The following is a 12,332-nucleotide window of genomic DNA, read 5'->3' as shown; positions in this document are numbered from 1 at the left end:
TCAATCCATCATGAGTGATTCACTTAAGCTGCCTGTCACCCAGTGAAATAATGAAGCCTGCCGATCCTGGCAGGATGACGGGTTTTAACGCTGGTGGAATTACCAATTCGCCGCACATACTGTCCGGTGTGTTTGCTCTGAATAATTCATCATCGGGATTACATGTTGTGGGGTTGGAACGACTATGTGTATCTTTTACCATTTTGAAATGTGGCACTTTTTTCATAAAACAACCTGCAGTGGTTTTGCACGGAACTAACGTGTAGGGGTTTGTGGAGTGTTGCTCAAGGATGCCTACAGGTAGTCTGCAGATGTTGAGGTTTTGAACCGACATGTCCTGTATTTGAGTAGCCTTTTTATCTATTCTTCTCTCATATACCTCAAATGTCTTTGTGTGCAGATCAGCGTAATAATCAGCGACTAATAACCCCCCAGTGTTCTACATTCTCTGACCGTGAAAGTATGCCCTTCTCACCACAAACAGACCAACACCAACACACATCCAACAACAGCTGTAAACAACATCAGTCTTGTCATTATGGTTCCTTACCTCCCACATTGAAAACAGTTTTGAGGCGGAGGGGGGGGGGAACACAACGAGACCGACACCCAGGCCTTGTTATTGGTTGCCTTGTCACCCAGCAACCAATGACAGCATCGGTCACACGGGACAGTAATCTAAATGGCATCAGTGGCCTACTTTCTTAGCGCTGTTTGTGTGTGTGTGTGTGTGTGTGTGTGTGTTGGTATATGTGTGTGTGTGTGTGTGTGTGTGTGTGTGTGTGTGCATGTGGACCTGATGAGGTGTATTTTTGCTATTGCGTGTGGACCTAATGAGTTGGTGTATTTCTGTTATTGTTTTGTGTGTGTGTGTGGGTGTGTGTGTGTCGCCACTATAAAAAAAAAGAGCAAAGACACACTCACTTTGAAGAGCAGTGTTTGCCCTGTACTACATAGTTTGTATCATATCATATACCAGTATGGAATAAACAGTATTACAGATAGTATTATAGATTATTCCATGTCCTGTGTATTATTCTATATCCATCTTCCTATTCTCTTTATCTTCTCTGGAGGACTCAAGGGAAAAATTGCTAAAACTGCAACACAAAATAACCCAAATCTGAAGTCTCTAGCTCAACGACGGAGCTCGACGGAACAGAAAATACATCACAATTGCAACCTGACGATTTGATGATTAAAAAAAAACAGGCGCTTACTGTGGTGTCACTTTGAAAAGGCGTTTATAACTCTGGTTAGCATTAATGCAATGCTGCAAGGCTCCAAACTTCCATCCATACAGGGCTTTGTGACGAATGGTTGAGACGCTGACACAATAATTGCAGACATTTGGTGATGACATTTTGGGGAGAGAGAGAGAGAGAGAGAGAGAGAGAGAGAGAGAGAGAGAGAGAGAGAGAGAGAGAGACACAAGACAAAGCTGAAAAGCAATGTGAGAGATTTAGGAGTGATAAAGTGGCAGGAAGAAAAGAGTAATAGACTGTCGAAGAGTAATTATCCTCTAATGGCTGAAAGCCACCGGAACTATTTCAACCATTTCCCTTTTCTTTCTCTCCTTCGCAGCACCTGGACACTTCCCCCGGCCAGAGCTGCCAATCAATCTCTACCTCTGGCCATGGCGAAGAGACGGGTTGACGAACGACATGGCGCCATAACGATGCGCACCACACATGCTCTCTATGACAAGCATGTGCATGCAACACGGCGCTCCCAATTACCTACATGCTGCCTGCTGTTCAGACTGCTGCGTTTTTATGACGCCTGTGTATGTGGCTGAAACGAGCACAGAGGAAAAAGCCTGCTCTATTAGAGAAACGTGTCCGTTTGACCCGGGGAACTGTGGATCGTCTGTCTGTCTACCGTCTGTCATTGGCTTAATGAGACCTTATGACGTTCTGGTCTGTGCTGTGTCTTTTTAGAGTTATTGATAGAGTCTTGGGTGAAAAACAGGTTTTCTTAACTTATTCATTATTACTTATTACTTTATTCATCTACAAACATTTGATTTGCGTCTTCCCCATGTTGGCTCTGTGTTGGTGTATGTGTGTATGTGGGGAGGGGGCAAGAGACCGAGAGAGAGAGAGAGAGAGAGAGATACTGACTGTATTGGAACTTGCTTACCTAACCTTAGCCATGCCTCAACCTCGACAACCTTCACCCTACACCCATACCTATCCCATCATAATCCATCCATCAAATATGTTTGTTCACCTTCAGCAACACAGAAAAGCAGAAGAAAAGAAGAAGGGATGATTGTGAAATATTATATTTCAGTTTGTGTCCAAGCAGTGTCTGTGTGTGTGCTTGTGTGTGTGTGTGTGTGTGTGTGTGTGTGTGTGTGTGTGTGTGTGTGTGTGTGTGTGTGTGTGTGTGTGTGTGTGGGGGGGGGGGTTTGCAAGCATCCTTGTGTGCGCCTGCGTGTGTGTGCCACTGTGTGTGTGTGTGTGTGTGTGTTGCAGTGCGTGTGTGTCCTATTGTGAGTACTGCATTGGCGCAATCGTGTGCAGTGTGCGATGGGTTGGTAGGCTACTGTTACTTTCTGTCAATGACAAACGACTTGTTATTGTGTGTGTGGTCCCTCAGTACCATCCACATAACACACTGTATAAGTGCAGCGATACACTACAGAGGCGAGGAAAGTTAATGGGATATACCCATCGATTCCACTGACTTCTACTCCCTCCAACCCTTCAGGACCCTCGGAAGATATGTGTGTGTGTTTGTTTTGAATACTAATACTAAGGATAATGCAAATGCTAATACCAATGCTAACACCAATACCAATACTAATGCAAACACTAATGTCGATGCTAATGCTAAAACTAACATTCATTGTGATGATTATGCAGATACCAATGCTAATGATAATACTAATATGTATACAAATACCAAAACATGTTTATACATACATTTTCATGGTAGTATTCACACATTCTTAAGTTGGCAGTTTTTCTATTCTACCAAAACGCTATAAACTTGGAATGATGAGGGCATGTCTCATGGTAAAAAACAACACGCAAGCTCTGTGCTCACCAATCTACTTATCGCGTCTTAAAGACAAGATGGCGTAGACGGGTGAACTACTAATGGTATTGTGTGTATAAAATGTTTTCAATAAACAATCTGTACACTTACAAAGTTATCAATGCCTCGGTTTATATGTTAAGACCCTTATTATACTACCAAAGAAGTGTCGGGCTACTTCTAGCCTTGTAAGTGGTTTAAAATAGCGATTTATTTTTTACCATGAGACATTCCCGTATCATTCCAAGTTAGCTTTATGGTTGGTTAAAAACAGCCAACCTAATAATTCGTCTATATGCGTTTTTTTGCTCCCAAACGAACATTCAAAGTTGTTATCATGCTAAACATATCCCAGATCCATTTTACACCGGATTTCCCGTTTAAAGGCTAAAACTGCAAACACACATACTGAAAATGTACACACGTGTGTGAACATACATACATGGGTTACCGTGACGACCTTAGCACAGGAATAGACGGTACATTTGCGTCGGTTGACATAAAGGAATGTGACCCCGCAACAGTATGACAGGGTTATTTCAACAATTATTTCAAATGAAAAGCAACCGAGATGGAAAAGATTGGACGGATGTTACATTTTCGTTGACATGCTGTCCTTGTCAAGAATGAAAGATAGTGTCTGAGAGAGAGAGAGAGATAGAGAGAGAGACCATTGGAAATAATGCACAAAAACTTTGAGTAAATTGGCATGCTACTTGTCCCTTGACCAGGTACAGACTAAGGTCCAGTCACAGTTCTCTCCCCTTAACAAACACTTGCTTTGAGTATCCTTAGCTGCAAGTCAGCTACCGAGCTGGCTAGTGTTCAAGGGTTGATTTTAAGGGAAAAACAACACTCCCCCTTGCTCCCTTAAGTATTAGGACACCCTACCCCTTCGCGGGAATGCGCAAAATCTAGGGTTAGGGCTCAGATCTAGGGGAAGGGGGAGAATTGGGACAGGGCCTAAGTGAACACAGCCTGGCCATAGAGAAGGGACGCCAGAGACAGATCTGGCTCCCAAGGGAAGACAGACTGTGCCCCCAAACCAACCGGAAACTGAGCTGTACTTCTTCCTTACTCTATGCCAATTCCAAGACACCAGGAACACACACTTCCCATGGCGATGGAGAGAGCGATAGAGAGAGAGAGAGAGAGAGAGAGAGAGAGAGAGAGAGAGAGAGAGAGAGAGAGAGAGAGAGAGAGAGAGAGAGAGAGAGAGAGAGAGAGGGAGAGGGGGGGGGGGGGGGGGGGGGGGGGGGGGGGGCAAAGAGGTATAATGGATTCGAAGACAGAAGTTGACAGCAATTAAAAAAGTATGGGGGGGGGATATTACATGTTTACTATGCTCAATTATGAAAGACATAAACACCACCTGCGGTCTGCAGCATTAACGGTCCGGTTTAAGACTACATCAAATGTATTAACAGAGGACAGGGACAGAAACACTCCTCAGAGAATATACATTCGAAAAAGATGGACCTGCAAGTGTAACACGGCAGTGCAGACGCCTGCAAACCTGCAGTCGCTCTCGCAGGATATTGATTGGTGCATCGAGAATGTGTTGCCGCCGGTGATTCCTGCCATGTTGTCGGGGAAACGTGTTTGGATGGATGTTTCCGTGGCGACGGGGGTTAGTGTCAAGGTTATCCACAACGCAGGAGAAACAGATCTTTGCTGAACACTGACACTCTGTCAGGTGTTTGCTGTAAAAATTCTCAAACCACAAGGACACACACACATGCAAACAGGCTATTGTGTCTCTTGTCCCTTTCACCCCTCTATCTCCATCACTGTCTCTCTCTCTATCCATCTCTCACTCTTTCTATTCTTCTTATTTGATCTCTCTCTCTCTCTCTCTCTCTCTACCCCTCTCCCTCTGTCTGTCTCTCTATCTCTGTCCCTTCATCGCTGTCTTTCCCCTTTTTCATTTATTTTCCCCTCGCTCGCCGACTGCCAGTTTTGAGGAAGGTAAAGGAAAAAAGTGAGGAGAAAAAAGGGAAAGGCTTGGACTCCACGCTGGGAGAGATATCGCTTGCGTTATGCCTGTCCTCCCTGTGATGTAGCGCCAGACTTTTTTTATCTCCTTCCTGCACCTTAGCCAAACAACTCAAATATATGGTCCCTACTTCAGCTACTCAGCTACTTTTATGTGGCTGGTAACAGCCCCCCCCCCCTCCTCCCCTCCCCAAAAAACAAAGTACAATAACCTTGAAGGGAGCAGATACAAGAGGCAAATAATCAATCCTAAGGTCATTATTTGGTATTTCAACTATGGAAATGTGTGAGAGTAGTTGTTTTCGCCCCCGCTAAGCTCGGGTCCGTGATTCAATAGCCGCTGCAAGAGCAACAGCGGTGATTGAATGAGGTTTATGATAAAAAATACAAACTGTACGAGAAAAATACACACACACACAAACACACACACATACACACATACACACAACAATCAGAAGAAACATCAACTTCACTAAAATCTCTTGATATGGCCTCTTTCTTTATAGTATTCTTTATTATTCAGTGATTTTGCAGCTTTGTCCCCGGGGGCCATGGGCTCCATATCACCGGTATATCCAATTATACCGGCTGTTTGTGTGCTGCCGTGGTGACACAGTGATTGACACGAGTGGGATCCAGTCTTATTGCTGTGACATAATGCAGCAGAGGACAAGCATCATTAGCCCGTTCGGCCAATAGCAGAACTGCTTGTTAAATCCACCTCCTCCCCCCCCCCCCCCCCCCCCCGAGAGCTTGGGGGCACACACAGTTTGAGCTTTAATAAAGATATTATATTTCCAGAGAGAGAGAGAGAGAGAGAGAGAGATGGAAAGAGAGAGAGAGAGAGAGAGAGAGAGAGAGAGAGAGAGAGAGAGAGAGAGAGAGAGAGAGAGAGAGAGAGAGAGAGAGAGAGAGGGGAGAGGGGGATGAGAGGCCAAGATATGCAGGATATGCAGGGACAGGGGACAGGAAGAGAGTCAAAGGGAGGGAGAGAGAGAGAGATGGAAATAGAGAGAGAGAGCGAGAGAGAGAGATGAAAGGGAGTATACCTCAGAAGAGGAATTAACGTGCACTTATACATGTTTGAGCACATCGGTTCACAGTCTGCGTCCGTGTGTCGCCGGTTGCGTTCAAGCATACAGTCTTTATCGATTTGAATCACGTGCAAGAGCGAGAGGTGGATGCACCCTCAAACGTGTGTATCTTCCGTCTCATATCCCACGACATTGTGCATAAAGATATCCGGTACTCCGCTCTCGCGAGCTGTCACACACGGAAGCGTTGGAGTCATTTGATCAAAGGATCCGCATCGGTCCGATACACAGGTATTTTCGTTTGCCGTTGGGAGTATGCAAGACTCGGCATTACGTCCTCGTTATCGGACACGGCGTTAACAACGGCGGAGTTGTGTTGCTGATAGGACGGCCTCGTACCATGCACACCACAAACGCACACAACGGCTACCGTTGTTGTTAGATTTCAAAGCCCACAGATACTGATTACAGCGGCTGGGAAGGGTGCATTGTGAAGCTTTACAAACATTCTGTTCTAGAAAGGTATATACAGTGTATTTGTATAGTATATCTAAAACCGCCCGAAGCTGAGAGCCGTGTCAGGAAGGACACAAAGTAACATTTTAGTATATTCACATAATAAATACTAGACTAGAAAATAGCAAAGAAAATCACTTAATACAAAAGGGCCGCACTGAAATCAATCTGTGTCCTTTGCTCCGTTCAAATAATGTGATTAAAGTTCTTGTTCGTGTCACGCTACAAAAACTAGACAAAACTTGCACTAATTATGCTATGGGCTTTACACTAGACTATCATTATTTATATATATATATATATATATATATATATATAAATTGTAGTACAGTATAAAGGAAGATGTTGTGTGAACCAGTGAACCGCTGATGAGTGGATTAAGGGCTCCAAAGACAGGGGTAATTTCAAGACGTGCTCATGAGAACACTCTGTACCCCAAAGACACACAGAAACAGAAAACACACACACTGCCTTCTCCTGGCCCGGTTCTGATCCAGACCGCGGTATTTATAGTAGATATATGCTCCGGTCGGCGATGTTCTCTCCCGTGACACGCCGCTCCACTTCTGTGCCCGGTTTTAGCCGAGAGGCGACTCGGTTCAGCTCTCGTTGAGCAACGGCTGGCCCCGGCACAGAGGCTCTCCGTCGCGGCGTTGGGGTTTTATTACACGTTTTACTGACGTTTTTATTTCCGTTTTTTGTTTTACTTTGAGGTGCAATTTGCGCGGGCCGAGCTGCCCGGGCTGTAATGTAATGGTGGTGGGGGGGGGGGTTTACAGCACTCCTTTTTCTTTACCTCTTTCTTTCAGAGTAAAGACCGCGACCCTATTCAGCAAACAATCCCCGTTGAAGAACACACTTGCTCTGAGAAAGAAAATGTAATTATAGTATCACGGAAAGTGACTTAAATATGTCAAAACAACTTTCCCTGGAGATTTAATAATAATTGCATGTCTTGGTGATATATATGTATTTTATAGATTGTTCTTCCAAAGGTTAATGTTTTTAAATCAATCTCTTAACATCTTGTCCTTGATCTAAATAGCCTATTTTCTAAGTCAGCAAGTGCACTTTAAAACCCAACATCTCCTCCATGTTGTCCCATTTTACTTTTATTTCCCGCCTCTTGTCAGTCCCAAAAGAACAACAGTTGGCCTAACATAGCAGCCTAGCTCCGCCCTCTGACCCGGAGCTCTGCCCAGTGGAACTCTGGGAGTTGCGGTCCCACTAACCCCCCGGCTGAGCACCTGTTCGCCGGCCCAAGTTTGCGAGCTGGGAACTACTTAATCCCGTTTACGAAGATAGCTCCAGTTAAATTATTCAGCCCTCCAATGAAAACTACTCTGATATGCACAAAGGGCTCTATGAATATGCCTCCTCGTATCAACGTGTGTGTGTCTGGGTGTGTGTGTTTGTGTGTGCGTGTACGGGAGTCTGCACATTTGAGTGTTTTTGTGTGAGTGGATGTTTGTGTGTGACTTTACGTCTCGGAATGCAAAGTGTACGTCTGTGCAGATGCTTGTGTAAAACAGAGATTTAGTTGTGGGAGCAAGTTTATGCGTGTAATTAAATGTTTGTGTGCCCCTTTATGTACGTTTGTATGCAATTATGAGATTGTGTGAGTGTGTGAGTGTGTGATTGTGTGTGGGTAGTACATGCGGGCCTCTGCATTTGTTATTCCAGTGTAGTCTGCAACCTTCGCTGGCGCTTGACGTCATCCACTGAATACTGCAGCAGCTTGGCAGGACGTCGCTGTGGCGACACAAGCATTATGACAGGGGGAAGCTTCATGAAACCCTCTTCTCTATGATCCGGCCCAGAACCGGCCCTGAAGCGGCCCAGACGCCTGCTGGGAGCCTGTGGTTTCAAGGCAACATGGTTTCAAGCAAATCTTTTGTTTCGCTATTAGTTTCCTTTTGACGCCGAAACAAAAGAGCGAGTGTGTTTGTGTCTGTGGTCCATACCTCGTATAGATCGATAGATAAATAGATAGAGTACTCTCTTAAAGAGGCAGTGAACCCAAAACAGTTTTTGTTTTAAACGTGGTAAAATGTATATGATCATCAACATAGTAATCTTATTTCATCACTTTTACTGATATATATATATATGTATTTGCAATTCCCCCCAAAACTCGATGTGAACGTTACACTCTGCTGCGAACGCAGGTGGCATTCTTTTCGTGAAGTCTGAGTGCCTTTTCTGAGGCACTCAGACGTCATGACCAAGGGGCCCCAGCGGTGTGTGTGGACGTGTTGAGCTCTGTCTGGGCAGGGGTTGACTGCGGCGTCTGTGAGAAAGTTGTGCTTTTCTGACACTTATAGTACAATTCCACTGTGTGTGTGTGTGTGTGTGCGTGCGTGCGTGCGTGCGTGCGTGCGTGCGTGCGTGCGTGCGTGCGTGCGTGCGTGCGTGCGTGCGTGCGTGCGGAAGCTCCGTCTGAGCATCGGTTTACTTAATGACCTCGTCCGAGTGAGCGCTATGCTCCCCGGACACATCTATTATAACGCTAAGGTGTGTGTGGATAGTGAAGCTCCGTCGGAGCAGCAGTTTATTTAACAGCCCTGTCTGAGTGAGGGTTAGGCCTCCCTGACACCTATAGTATAAAGCTACAGTGTTTGCCACATTTCATGTACAACATCGCTTATACAACGCTCATACACAACGACGGTACTAAAAAAGTAACAACAAAGTCGACGCGGGTCATAACAATGGGGATAACACACCCACAAATTTATTTTAGTGAGACAGTGGGAAACAGTGGGTCCACTGGCTCTTTAATCCCCAAAGGGAAATGTAAGTGTGTGTGTGTGTGTGTGTGTGTGTGTGTGTGTGTGTGTGCACGCTCATCATTTATGTAAGCTGCCAAGTCAGTTAGCCTGATGTGACCACACTTCGGCTCTGAGCAAATCTTTAAGGAGTCCATGAAGGACATTGGGGGGTTTCTGGCTGGATGAGGGTTAGAGACAGAGAGAGAGAGAGAGAGATGGAGTCAGAGACATAGACGGAGACAGAGACACAGAGAAAGAAACTACAAATGTCCTGGCTGATCCACGCCTTTAAGTCTCTTTGGCTGTAGGCCCTCATACACACACACACACACACACACACACACACACACACACACACACACACACACACACACACACACACTTGTTCTATTGGTACTTTCTCAATTGTTGACCATGTCCCTTTCTGAGATGAGATGCCGTGACCTCTGAGGGTATAGCTCTGTTATGTAAGCAGAATAATTGGCCTGGATGTGGAAGGAGGAGGAGGAAGAAGAGGAGGAGGAAAAGGAATAGGGGGGAGGAGGAGGGGAGAACCAGAAGAGGGTGATGGATTCTTCATTACTCCTCTCGGCTTCACTCTCCCTGAGCCCTCACACTGGTGCTCCTCATGTATTAAAACGGAGGGCCTTTGGGAGACGGGGAGGAGGGGGGGGAGGAGCTTGGGGGTTGGGGGGCATGAGAGGAGAGGAGAGGGGAAGAGGACTGAAAGGAGAGGAGAGCAGGAGCGAGAAGGGCTGAGAGCAGAAGAGAAGGGGGCTGAGAGGAGAGGAGGAGAGAGGGGGGCTGAGAGGAGAGGAAGCATAAAAGGAGAGGAGAGAGTAGAAAGGAGGAGAGGAGAGGACAGAGCTAGAGAGACATGAACAAGAGAGCCAAGAGGACAGAGGAGGAGAGGAGAGGATGGTGAACACAAGAGAGCCTAGAGAAATGGGCGATGAGCATGACAAAAGCAGCGAGCCAGAATCAAGCAGGATAAAAATGCTAAAAAAAGATCCCCTATTTTTTTTTTCTTCTCCCTTTTTTTTTTTTCCCCCCACAAGGAGCACTGGGCACAGCAAACACCTCAAAGCCCTCTTGAAGTGGCTCCAGGAGTCGGCCGCACACCGCAAAGAGCCCTGCAAGACTCCCATTCTGTCTTGTTCCGTTAAGCTACGGTGCCCAGTCGCACAGCACCAGCTGTAGGGGAGCACGGGAATGAATGGAAGCGGAGCAGACAGCTCCTGGCTGCCTTACTTCTCCACCCCTGCGACGATTCCTGTTGGCTACAGGCGGGCGGGGTATGTATGAGGGGTGGGTGATAGGGTGTTGGGGTATGGGGGGGGAGGGGGGGGGGGGGGGGCTTGAGGCCAACACATCGAATAAGGTAGAGCGAAGAAAGGCGGGAAATACTCATACTGACACATTATCTACGGGCACAGATGTCCCCTTTGCTTTTTGTTACTATTTCAGATCGCGTTTTTGTATTATTTTCTACGGTGCACTGATAGGAGGGGGCAGATTATTAGTTGTATTTGCCACCGACTAATACAACATGAGAAATGGAGAGAGACAAACCATCAACTGCATTTCACTATTAAAGTTATGCTATGGGACTCACCACATAGGGCAACACACACGCAACGCACACACTCACAAAGTCACACACACAAACACACACACACACACACACACACACACACACACACACACACACACACACACACACAGTTGAATTGGTTTGACTGAAAGAAGGGAAGATGAGGACCATGGAAGGAAGGAAGGAACAAGTAAAAGAAAGAAAGACGGACTGCAATGTAGGCAAAGAACGGCAGATTGCCTTTGGAACATGAGCGTCCCTATCCAGGGCTTTACTGCCCCCTTGTGGTCTGCTCTGTGAGTTACTTAAAAATGTCAGCCTCATAGTCAACAAAGTCAAGGCATCATGGGGGATTAATGCAATTTGCGAGGAAGTAATGAGCATCTTATATCTTCACCAGACAGATATCAGGAGACCCGCACGCTGCTGACAATAGACTTGTCTGACGTCTTTTCTCAAATCATTCGCAGAACCACAACAATCACAACTGCGAGACACACCAGAGAAGTATGTGACCATAAAAGATGAAAAGATAAGACATGACGAACGAAAGACCATAAAAAACAAACAAAACAAAAGAATCAACAAAAACAAAGCCAGGCAGGCAAAAAAAAACAACCCAAAAAAATGCAAATTGAGCTGAGATCCCAACGCTCCCCACTCGGATACAGACAGGCGTCAACATGAAGGCGGCAGACATTTTCGCTGTGAGCAGACAGGCGGGCGTGGCAGAGTGTTAGCTGTGTGTTGTGTCTAACATGGCTGGTGTCTGAGTGGCGGGGCGGGGGGGGGGTTGCCACCTCATTACCCTGGCCCAGCCGTGCTGCGCCCTCACTATTAGCCGCTAAATGAAAGACCTCTAGCCGCCGTCACCGAGGGGAAGCCCCCCCCGTCGTTACGGGGATAAGAAAGATGCACGCACGACTGCACACACACAAATACATGTGAGGGAACGCACACACACACACACACACACACACACATGCACACGCGCACACATGTGTGCACGCATTGTGGCAACCCGGCCTCGTCACAATCAACGTGATGCAGAGCACCTGAGGAGCCGGGAGGAAGCCTGCTTAAAAGGCAGGCTTCCACACCCATTCGGGGCTCTCTCGTGGCTGGGGTGGACGGAGAGTCCAGCCGTTGTGGCTGCGCCACGCGATCATCTTTTAGTTCTTCTATAAGAAAGACTTATTGTTTGATTAAACGGGCCGTTGTGGCTTAACACCCAACCGATTTGCGTGCTGTTTGAACCAAGGCGGGTTCACTCCCCGAGGCGGGTTGCCACAGCATGCATACGTCATCGTCTGCTGCAATACACAAACACGCACACACACCAGACTAACATACACACAGACACACACATCGTGGCAC

The 12,332-nt window shown here is 46.4% G+C and overlaps 1 protein-coding gene across 1 annotated transcript in view; it reads right to left on the bottom strand.

Annotated features, from left to right (window-relative positions):
- nrxn3b (neurexin 3b) overlaps window positions 1-12,332 on the bottom strand; it is a gene marked incomplete at both ends in the record, with an annotated part of 279,821 nt that overhangs the window by 149,774 nt on the left and 117,715 nt on the right. The window lies entirely within an intron of this gene.

Source organism: Micromesistius poutassou (assembly GCF_964030765.1).
Source record: "Micromesistius poutassou genome assembly, chromosome: 19".
In the NCBI taxonomy this organism is placed as follows: domain Eukaryota; kingdom Metazoa; phylum Chordata; class Actinopteri; order Gadiformes; family Gadidae; genus Micromesistius; species Micromesistius poutassou.
Note: the sequence above shows the minus strand (reverse complement) of the source record. Positions and strands in the feature narration are given on the sequence as shown.